This window comes from Corapipo altera, unplaced genomic scaffold (assembly GCF_003945725.1).
Source record: "Corapipo altera isolate COAL_440 unplaced genomic scaffold, ASM394572v1 1b, whole genome shotgun sequence".
Taxonomy (NCBI): Eukaryota; Metazoa; Chordata; class Aves; order Passeriformes; family Pipridae; genus Corapipo; species Corapipo altera.
In genome coordinates this window covers 4,121,787-4,133,870 of record NW_020884881.1, presented here as the reverse complement: position 1 = coordinate 4,133,870, position 12,084 = coordinate 4,121,787, and the positions used below count along the sequence as shown (strand labels likewise).

The 12,084-nt window shown below is 35.2% G+C and overlaps 1 long non-coding RNA gene across 1 annotated transcript; it reads right to left on the bottom strand.

Moving 5' to 3' along the window:
- Positions 1–432: 432 nt before the first annotated feature.
- On the bottom strand, positions 433–1,856 carry LOC113945468. The gene is made up of 3 exons (XR_003527098.1): positions 1,685–1,856; positions 929–1,088; positions 433–506 (listed from the first exon to the last, which is right to left on the bottom strand). It is a non-coding gene; the product is annotated as an uncharacterized LOC113945468 (long non-coding RNA).
- Positions 1,857–12,084: the final 10,228 nt, after the last annotated feature.

The window sequence follows — 12,084 nt, the reverse complement described above, 5'->3', positions numbered from 1 at the left end:
CTTGACACAGACATTTAGTGTTCGACCTCTCTGTTCTGTTCTTTCCAGTCTATTCTATTCTAAGATCCAGTTTTCATTTCTTTCTTCAATCTCACTATCCTTTCCAGTGACAGAAATTCATTGGGTGTGAACTCATCAATGAGAAAAAATGCTAGGAATTCTAAAATTCCAGTTAGGCCACTAACATGTTAATTCATAAAAACAGTATTTGTCCTAGTTTATATTTTCCCATGTATTATGCAGTCCCAGTCATTATGTCTCAGTATTTTTGCTCACCTTGCATGCAAAAGGAGTTCTTAAAACTTTTTATATTCCATAGACTACTTCTGTTTTCTCTGGAGTTCATATTCCTCGTTTCATTCTGTAGCTCTCATATAAATACTATTTACACTGCCTGGAGGAAAAATCAGATTCCAGTTCTCATTGCATTTTCCTTGGTTTATTTATTTTTTATATGTGTTGAAGTATTCGATAGTAGCTTTTATCTGCTCCAGTTTGCAAACTTCCTGCAAAGGATTTGACAATAGTAACATGAATATCGTCCCTATAATTCTAGATCTTGTCCTAACCCTAGTGGATGTATCAGGTAGAGTCCACTAACCTAAATATATGATATTTCAGTAAATGAAAATTTAAATAATACTAATTTAAAAGCAGTGTTTGTGAAAGCATGAGAATGATTTATGGTCATAACATTATGTTTCCAGCCTCAGTGAAATGCACAAAGTTTAGAATGATATCGGGTGTTCTACAGACAATGAAAGCTCCCTGGCCATTCAGATTCCATATTGGCACATTCTGTAGAAAACTACATTTTTTATTAAACAGATACCTTCAAAGGAAAAGAATTCCCCCAAACAACTAGGTATATGGTTAAACTGATATATAAATAATCTCTCCCACATACGCTTCCATTCCCTTTTCTTACTTGCTGGATAGCAAACCCTTGTCCTGTCTTGTCAGGTGAGATTACTGAAAGAAGACTAAAGTTGAACTTCTAAGACCACGATGGGACAGCCGTTTTCTTTCTAGTCCCTTAAGTTCTTCCTTTGCTCTTTCATTACTTATGAATAAAACACAAGCAAGATCTGACATGTAAGAAAGAAATGAAGATATTACTCAAGACTTTGTTAAGACTGACTTAGCCAGATTTTGAACTTCCAGGAAGCTCAGAAAATTCCTGGAACATTTTATGAGGGAGTTCCCCTGGTTTTCAAAGTCTGTTCTTCCTTGTTATAAGCAACACCAGAAGTGAAAAGTTATGAAACTTCTTTGGAAAGTGTCTCAATTTTTTCAATCACATTAGAAACAGGAAATTCTTCCAGACATCTCATCAAAGAGAACAGATAAATATCAGGGCTCACTGGATCATTTGAAGTTCATCCAATACTACTCTAAATTAAAGATTTTCTTCCTACTTCTTAAAGCCAAATGATGTCTGTAGAGAGGACAGGGAATCAACCGCCTGAGGTCTAATCTCATCTCTTTGATGTAATGCTGAGAAAGTTTTTCTGCAGGATAAAGACAATATTGGCATCACAGAAGTATTGTTATCCAGAGGTGAATGCCTACAGCTGGTGTTCAGTTGCCCCTTCTTTTGCACCCAATCTGAAAACAAAGCATGTTATGACATCTAATGTTATTTCCAAAGCGTCAAATGCCATCTCTGTATGTGAATGCTCACCTGAACAATCTGGTGGCCTTCTATGATAAAGTGACTGCAATAGTTGACAAGGGAAGAATGACTGATGTCATCTACCTAGACTTCTATTAAGCCTTTGGCATGGTCCCACACAACTTCCTTATCTCCAAATGGAGACACATGGATTTGAAGGGTGGACTCTTTGTTGGATAAGGAATTGGCTGGATGGACACAGACAGAGAGTTGTCAATTACTCTATGTCCTGCTGGAGGCCAGTGGAGTGGTGTTGCTTAGAGATCTTTGTTGGAGCTAGTGCTCTTTAGCATCCTTATCAATGCCATAGAAAGTAAGATCAAGCCTGCAGATGACACAATGCTGAGCAATGAGTTGACACAACAGAGAGGAGGCATACCATCCAGAGGAGACCTGCACAAGCTTGAAAAGTGGGCCCATGAGAATTTCATGAAGTTCACCAAGTCCAAGTGTTTTTCTTCTCAATCAGATCTACAACAATTGACTGTGATTTATTTGATTTCTTGTATATTTTGATCCAGGAAATTCTGAACAGAATTACAGATATACTAGTTTTGAAATATTAGTCTTGAACCCACAGTGCATTGGACCAGTGATATATGTTTTTAAACACATAGACCGATAGATTTTCCCGATCAACTGAAATGAGGGTGCCGAACACCGGCAGTATCAGGGCCTCTGCTTTTGTACATTGAAGATCAAATGCACGATAGTTGCTAGGTCCATCTGCATGTGGAGTAGCTATTTACTGAGGATTTTCTTCTGGACAGACTTCTGCCTGACCAAAACTGAGGCAAATTTTACACTTCCCACACAAGCAAAATTTTGAGGTGGAGAAAGAAAACATATTCAAGGGAAAATGGACTAAAGAAGTCCTATCCATGGCATCCTCTCCAAAAATCCTTTGTCACTATTATTGGTTTGGAGAGTGACAGAAATTTTCACAGTAAGCATTTCAGTTTAAACTACTTGTACTCTTATTCTGGTATTTAAAGCAGCATAAAACAGCATCTTAAAATATGGAAAGACAGCATACCTCCATGACAGGAAAGTTCTGAGGGAATTTGGAGCCTTAACAGAACACAGAAAATAGTGGCTGAGGAAAGAATGCAGTTTCACTGTGTGATGTAACTTAAAAATCATAAATGTGTTTCGTGTAGAGAAGAATGCATGAATTCATCCTGATTTTCTGAATTAATTTATGCCATTAACAGAGAGGCAGACATGCTCCTACAAAAGGATGGTGATGTGGGACTGGGAATACTTGCTGCATAACTGTGACTGAGTGGTGTTTTAACATCAATGCCACAAACATTGAGCCAGATGTATTCAAGGCCTCGCCTGTGGCTTGATGACACATACCGTTTTCACAACAATTGGTGGATTTGTGGTAACAATCAAAAGGCATTTAAAATGCTTGGAATGTGGTTTAGAAACCCGCCTTGGCATCCCGCTTTTCATGTCTTAGCATAAATGCCTCAACTGTTTTTATTGTTCTGCAACTGCTCATTTATTTTGAAAGAAAGAGCTTGGCCTGCAGTATTTGCATTCAACAATACTTGAAACAAGACGTTAAAGTATTTTTTAATTATGCCAGTGAAATATTTCATATGAATAATGCCAACAGCTGGGTCAGACCTTTTGGTTTTGAGTAAGAGTTTATTCCAGGCTTGTTAACTAAGGGGTTCTTTTTTTAGAGAAAGAGTTTCTGATAAATTGCCAGTTTGGAAATATACTATAGAACAGGAATGTCTTTTCAATTTATGTTGCAGTTGTACCACATTCTTTATGTATTTCTGATTTTTTGCCCTTATGACTCTATTTTATCATCATAATTGCTGCACAGCTGATGAAACAGCACAGAACTACTTTCAATAAAATCAAGAAAAGAACAATGTTAATGTGAAACACATTTAGGAACAAATTATTTTGGTGGAACAAGACTGAAACAGACTTACAGATCTATGGACAGACAAGGTATATTACTCCACAGGTTAAAAGATAGATTGATGATTAGATCAATAGACAGTAGAATGGAAAATCCATCTGTTACTTAACATCTTGTCTAATTTCAAAATTCAAGCATGACATTTTTAGCATTGAAAAAGCAGCCCACAAGCTTTCTTTCCTCTGGGCTGCAATTTATTTGGTAATTAATGATTAAGAATAATTTTTGATATCTTAGTAAGAAAGAAATCAGTATAAGGATTGGTGAACCCTATCAATATGAAAGAGGAGTTTGCTTGACCTCAGAGAGAAGAAAAGTTTGGTTAAACAGCTAAACTTTAATCAAAAACTTCAGTGAATAATTTCTCTTCTATCACAAAAAAAAGATAGACAATTTTTATGCCTAAATATTTGAATTGTGATATACAGAGTTGGGGTCATCAACTTTTATGAAATTATTAGCCAGTAAACTCATCTACTTTTAACTCAGAGGACCAGTGTGGGGAGAACTACAATCAGTGTAGTTAATCACACTGCATCACTGAGATGTGGAGCCAGCTCTGTTGGCTTTGGAGTAATGGAGCCAGTCAGCCTGGGGACAGTCATAGAAGTTCCTGCCACCTAGTGCCAGCTCTGCCTCTCTTTCAAGAAAAAGTCAGCTTGTGTAACTGCTATTTTGCCCAGTATTATAAGGAAAAATCAAAACAAATACCCGTTCAGACTACTACACTAGGCTTCAAAATATCAAGTTCAGCTCTTGCCCTCTGTTCGTATTAGTCTCCGTAATAAAGGCGAGGGTTTCTGATGAGAAGGTGAACAGATGTGAATGGGTCCAATTGCAACTGTTTCAGGAATCCTGTTTATGGCTTAGGCAGCCCCTAACAATCCACACCCCCAAATCTTCACTGACTTTATTTCTTGGTGTTATGACTAGATCAGACCAGAATCATGGAAATATATGACACCTTTCCATATGTTTTTCTTGGCTTCTCAGTAAAAACCTGTGTTAGAATTATTGTTATTACCATTACTATTACTAACCTGAGAGTGTCTTTTGATATACTACTGGGAATTCTGCACTGACTATATCTCTTTTTAAATCTGTGAGGTGGTTGGAACACATCCCAACAACTTCAGAAAACTCCAAAGACTATGTAGTCTGCAATTTCTATGTAGTCTGTTCTTTTACTCTTTAAAATGTAAGAAAATGCCTACTTTTTTCCTCATTACATCATTCATTTTACAGAGGAACTGCTTGCCTAGTTTTTTTTGCAGTAGACTCTGTGTCTCAAACCATTTTAATTCAGTAACTCATTCTTTTGATTTGTTCTATGCCCAGATCATTGGAGATTTTTGTTCACTTTGGGAGACAGTAGAACCAGTAGGACCAGTAACTTTAAAGTTCCCTCTTTCCATAATATTTATATTTGTTTTCCTTTAGATGGAATATTTCTTTCTAAAAGTATTAGTCTTTTTGTCTGTTGGTGCAATGGCCGTGATTCTGTGCAGAAGATAATTTTTTAATTAAAAACTGTTGGACCAATTTCTGAGTCTGCAAAGCAGCACTGACTGTGATTTGGCCAAAATAATTTATTTCAACTATCTCCTCAAATTTGAAGTTATTATGAACTCTTTCCATGAAGAACATGACCTTTGATAGTAATGACTGAGAAAAATAACACCCATGCCTGTTTGTTGTTGGTTTTTTTTTTAATTGTATCAGAAATATGGATTATTTCAGAAATAGGCACTATCATCACTACACCCATTGCTTCAGTACCCTTGTGATAGGAATAGAAAAGGAGAAAGTTCTGGCTGTGTTACTTCCTTCTTCTATGCTATCCCTATTTGGCATTTTTCCAGGGCATCAGCTTGGCTCCAGATATCTTTTAAGGTCATTATTGCACAAAGTGGAGGGAACTATCTGTAAAAATCATACACTAATGGAAAAGTCCATATGGACTAAATTCAATTTCTTCATAAGTGAAGTTATTAATAAAAAATTAGGGACATAAGGAAGTTGTAGATTGATGATATAACAAATATTATCCTGTGTAACCTGGAAATCAAATCAAGAACATTTTTAACTATCTGAAATAATTAAAAGCATGGGGAAAACACATTACAAAAGAAGTATCTTTGAAACAGGAAAGTAGTAATTCCTAGGTTTACCATATCATCCATGCTAAAATCACAAAACATCATGTAGTGAACAACCAAACACTGTCCACACAGGCAAATCAGTAAGACAAAATCATACTGACAGTAGAAAATGTTATCAAAATATATCTTTTATTTCCTTCTACGGTATTCTACTTCCTAGACATGCTATTTTCTTAAAAGAAGATGTGATATGAAAGCCTTCAGATTACCTACCTCAAGGATTTTACGTTTTGAGTGTGCTGCAGATAATTTTAGTCATTTCGAGACTGTGATGGCTTACAGTTGCCTCAGACTTCTTTTCTCATAGTGTAGAAAGAAGTGTGAGACAAATAATTTCCTCCTTTTTCTTCTGATCAGCTCATAGATATGAATGCTTTTATTTTAATTATAAAAACCTTTCTTGTTGAAGAATTGGGATCCTTGTTCTTGGAAATTAAAATCTTTCTCTTATAATCAGTTCAAAGCTGACTCTTTCATTGCACAGAAATGAACTGAATTTAAATGTCTCTTATTCCTCTGTCATTTTGATTGTACTTTGTGTGGTGCTGTTAGAGCACTAGGTTTAATGTGTCATTGTAATTGACCAAAAGAATTGCATACCTCAGCTGGTTAAAAACTGGAGTAACCTTTCTGTAATTTCTGACATTGGGCTTTTTCTAGGGAATCACCAGTGATGGTGTCTGCTTAGTAACTGTTTTATTCTTCTCAGGCCAGCTTAGAATATACTTACCTGGCAGGGGAGACACCAGGATCAGACAGGTGATTTTACCATAAATGTGGTGGAAAATGGTAGCAATGAATGATTTGTCTTCCACATATGGTTCAATATCGGCTTTCTTCCTCAAAATACTTAATCTTTTTAAGAACATCATATTCATATTTATGCAAATAATTATCAGTCCGGATGACAAGATTATCAAAGTTGTATATTAATGCATTTTTTCCTCTGACTGTAATTAAAGCCCATCATTTCAGAAAAATAGTTCAAGAAACTAGATCCAACCACTACAGCACTTCATAGGAGTTGGAACAAGGTTGTCTCTTCTGCAAATCATATCCTTCATTTATTTCTAATTTATTGGTCATATCTCTTAATGTAAATTTAAGTGTCAATTTATGTAAGTTTTCCTTGAAAATGTAGAACTATCTGGAGGTTTAGGGAACCCTTCAGAATGGCTTTTACTGAAGCTTGAGTTAGCACTGTTCTGGCAATGGCTTTATAGGGAAAGACAGTTCAAAGTCAGTTTCAACAGCATAACAGAGTTAGATCCTCCTTGTATTTTACTCCAAATGCTGAAAAAAAAAATAAATCTAATATTCCAACAAGAAGTGAGAAATTAGACTTTGACTTGATATTAGGCAGAGAAAGACAACAGTGCATTTGATATAAAATTCTTGCTAGTTTTAAACTGTGATTAATATCAACGTACATAACAGTTGATGTGGCTTTCTTTCCTGCCTCATCTTGGATAAGTACAGACACGCTGTCTAGTGCTGCCGGAAATTACTCATTTAACGAGATCGTTCTTGTTTACTGTCCCTTGCCAAGGATCTAGTTAGGTTTCGGCTAATTACTTACATTAATATTATGCAAGTATTCTGAAATCATAACTTCATCACACAGTGACTACAACTCAGTGTCTATCAAGCTGCTGGACTAAGTTCAGATGTAAGGAGACTTACACCAGATTCTATAATCTGCAATCACTTCTTGATTCACTTGTCTGTCAAATGCATTTGGTTCTAATTTCATTTACCAGAAGTATTTTCTGTTTCTAGAAACAGCTGTCGTGGTATCAATTCATAATACTCTTCAAAGTTACAAATGAGTTTACAAATGTTGAATATTAAAAGAAGAAGAGGGATATGATGCACTTTCTTATTAAAAAACTGAAAATTATTTACAGAAAATTAACCTGTCATTTTATTGCTGATAAAATCCAAGGCTCTCTCTTTGTGACAAGATTCCGGAATTGTCCCTGAAACATGTATTTCAATGCTAACTCTGTGAAGTCTAACATCTTGCTTAGAATATTTTTAAAAGAAATCTACTAAACCATATCTCTTTTATAAAGAAATCAATGAATGATTAATTACTGTGTCTGTCCATACAAAATCAACTGAATGTAAAATCCAATAATACATAAGGCAGTCTGTCATGTGTAGTGTTCTGAAAGGTATTTTCCACTCTCAGTATCTCCACGTGAATCAACAAAACAAGAGCACTTACAGTGAAAGGATGTGAAAGATTAAGATTTATTCAAGTGTGTGGGCACAGTGCAATGGCCACATAGTACTGCATACTGACTGTTGTGTGAAAAATGTGGCATCATACCTTCATGTAGTTCAAGCAGAAAGATTCCACAACTGTTTTGTCATGCTAATATGACAGGGCAACACCTTAAGCAACCCTGCATTATTGTCTTCCCTGACTCACAGTCATTCACTTACCATTTTGCAACATCTGGTATGTCCTACTATCATTTGATTTACAATGAGGATATGAAGTTCACATGCTTCTTGGGTCCCTATAACTCTCAGTAAAAAGATTTGAGTGCCATAAAACAATCTAGGAGCTTCAGGTTTAGCTGGAGTGGAACTTGCAAAGTCAAAAAACAGGGGATATCAGTGTTTGCAAACCTGAATATGGAGCTCAGGCTCATTGATCTTCAACTGAAAAGACTGGACTGAGACATGAATTAATCAACTAAATTTCAACCAGGGCTATTCTGGTCCACTAACCAGCCCAGAGAGACCAGAGACAACCTTCCTTTCCCCTGAGCTAAGATTGCTATACAATGTGCTTGAAGGACAGTACAAAAAAAATCGCTTCAAGTTTCTTTCTTTGTCTTTAGGGACAATTGACACTTTTGCCTCTGACTGTCAAAAGCTGGGCAATACCCATATTGTAGTGAAGAATTCCTCTCCCATTCTTGCTGACTAGATCATTCTTTAAAATAGAAAATAAGTCCTTATATGATCAGCTAGTAGTTTCTCAGCCAGAAAACTTTTTCTTATAGGAGAGAGGTTATAGCTTCTTCAAACACCTCTTATTTGTGAATTACTTTGTATCCAGTGCAAATAGTAAAATCATTGTTAGTAATGGGTTCACAGAAGTACAGCTGCTTCAGATCCAATATGTACTATATAAAAAAAACTTCTTTCATATGGTGAGCCTAACTTAGGTTATAGGTAAGTATTAATTTTACCAATAAAATCCTAAACCAGTTTCACACTATTGTATTTGCTTTATTGGCTTTTTTCCAAGACTACCATTCAACTGGGAAATGTCTTGGACTTGTGGCCTGCATCATGTTCTCAGGACACAATGTGAAAAGAAATGTCTAACGCAAGCATCACAGCTCCTTTTCCATTGCTAAGTCTTGAAACTTAATAAGAAAAATGGGAGGAGTGTGATCTAACTCCAGTCCCTCTCTCACACTTCCTCACTTTTCACCATGCTCCATAGACTACTAAACCACAGTCATGGACTTAAATCCTGTCCGTTTTCACATTTTAAATTATTTCAGATCTGGTTCATAATCTTCTACAAAGACTCTTATATTCAGAAATATTTAGCAACTCCTGCACACTCAAAATCCTGGAAGATGTGTGTGTAATGAGCAACTCTTGAAAACATGCCGGCTTCTATTAGAAGTGCCAAGAAAGAGTTAGAAAAATTGTTCCTATACAGGAAGTCATTATTCTGTGCAGCGTTCTAATTAAAAAAAAATAAATTGATATAGCTAGAAACCTAAACCTGGTAAGTGGTGTCTTCCTCTGTGAATATATTCTCCAGATTTCAGAGATAAGAAATATTTATAAATTTAAAAAAATGTTATTTCAGTCAGAAATTTATTTTCTCTTGGCTAATTTCACTTTATGCTTAAATACTTTGATAATCTAAAATTTACTAAAATTATCAAGTTCAAATAGTTGAAGATCTGGTATTAAGATGACAAAATTCATATTTGGTTGATTCAAAAGGAATATAGAAACAAACATTTATACAAAATTACCTACTAACCCAACTAATGAGCAACAGTGGAAAATAATACTTTTCTCCTTCCAAAGGGGTGTAAGTATGTAGTTTCATTTACTAGACTATATGCTTCTTAAAAAAAAAAATAAATTGTGTACAATTCAACATAACATTACAGTTTTTGAAGTTGGAGTCACATCTGTTCTGGTATATTTGAAGAAAAATAAAATTAAGGAAAAGTAACCTTATGTGCAAATCTGAAACAGAACATTTATTTTCATTTTTTCTGGTGAAAATGCAGAGACAGCACTTAAATCTAAACTGATAATATAAAGAAAGGTCTAGAGATATAAGTATAAAGCACTGAAAGTTGCAGCAACTCTATGCACATTTCTTCCTCTAGTCTCATAATAAGTAATTTCCTTTGAAAAAAGCATATGAAGTGAGTTTCATAGTCTCAAATTTCAAGGGCTTTCTCATCAGCATCTTTAGTATTCATCCTACCTTCCTATTTTAATTCCATAAATATTATCAAATTGTTGTATTTTCATTGGATGCAGGCACTTGAAATATTTACTATTAATATCAGAATATTTGTTACAGCTTCAGCAATTTATTTCAACTTTTTCTAACTGTGGGTTTTTTCCTAATAAAATATAATATAATCAGATTCAGTTGTGAATTAATGTTTCAGTAGAGAAAACCCATAGACAGTTTAAAGCAATTTCCAAAAGATACTGTGAAGAAACTTTACCAAAAAGAGAAAGAAAACTGTCAATCTTACCCATCAAAATGAATATATTTTTTTGGGGGGGTGGGGGATGTGTCTTTTGCCTGAAACCAAAGAATTTCTTAGTAGAGTCAGAGAATCATATAATGGACTGGGTTGGAAGGGACTTTAAAGATCGTCCAGTTCCAATGCTCCTGCCATGGGGAGGGACAACTTTCGTCACACTAGGTTGCTCAGAGTTCCATCCAACCTGGCCTTAAACAATTTCAGGGGTGGGGCATACACAAATTCTCTGGGCAACCTGTTCCAGTGCCTCACCACCACCACAGTGAAGAATTTTTTCCTAATATCTAATGTAAATCTACTCTCAATTTGAAGTCATTCCCCCTTGTCCTGTCACTACACACTTTTGTAAAAAGCCCCTCTCCATCTTTCTTGAGGCCTCTTCAGGTACAGGAAAGACGCAATTAGATCAGCCTTCTCTTTTCCAGGCTGAACAATCCCAAATGAAGTAAAAATTTAGTTTGTGGCACTAAAAGTTGTTCGACTAAGCTTATTATTATTTTCTTTACAGATCATAGTTAAGTAATATATATATCTTCTAATTTTAAATTTGAAAGGTTAATAACCTTAAAATGAGATCTCTGCTCCACACATGTGAAACAACATAACATTTTTGATTATTAACCACATTAACCAGTTTGGAAGTAAGTGAATTTAGTTCCTAATAAGAAATTCTAAGTATCTAGCAATACCAGGATACCAATAGATGATTAGTGGTCTTCCAGATACTCAGGTAAGCGAAAGCAGAAGAGATATATTATTACAAATTACCACTGCCAATATGTGCTTAACACCTATCTACACTTTTTTTTTTCTTGTATCCTTGATATTGCTTTTGAGAAACTTTTAGGTAGTACCTTTTTGTAGAATGAAAAGTTGCTGCGGAATCCATTATCTGGCTAGACTAAAGAACACTTAGGTCAATTACACCAGTAAAACTCCTTCAAGACAGTTTAACTTTTTCAAAAAAGCAGTCGAGTTTCAAAAGGTTTAAGCAGCCTTACAACCAAGGAAATGTGTACATTTTCAAGATCAGATGTTACAGACCATTAGTCCATGATGTGAATTCTGGTCTTTCGGGTATTTTGAGAAAATCTGTTATTTCATTAAAGTTCTGAAAGAGTTCTACTGTTCCTTCTCTGTGACTTCCTATCATCAAAAAGTCATAAGGGACTTCAATAAATAGAGTTAATGTGTGTGTATAACTGCTCTTTGGGATTAAAAGACATAATGGGCTCAAGAGACATTGACTAAAAAAACCTGCTGACATAATAGACCTAAAGAAATTCATTTACTCAGATATCTACATGAATTGGAGTGTCTATGTAGATTTTCATGCTGAGATATTCATAAAGAGATTTATCATATTATCCAGGGCAGCAATCCAATCCTAGATGTCTCTAAGAACAGTGGAGACTCTAAACAGCAAAAGATCCACTTTGGTCCATTCAGTCAATTTTCATGCACTTCTTTGAGGATTTAGTTAGAATACATTTATTCTCTATCTACCTACACAACTCACAA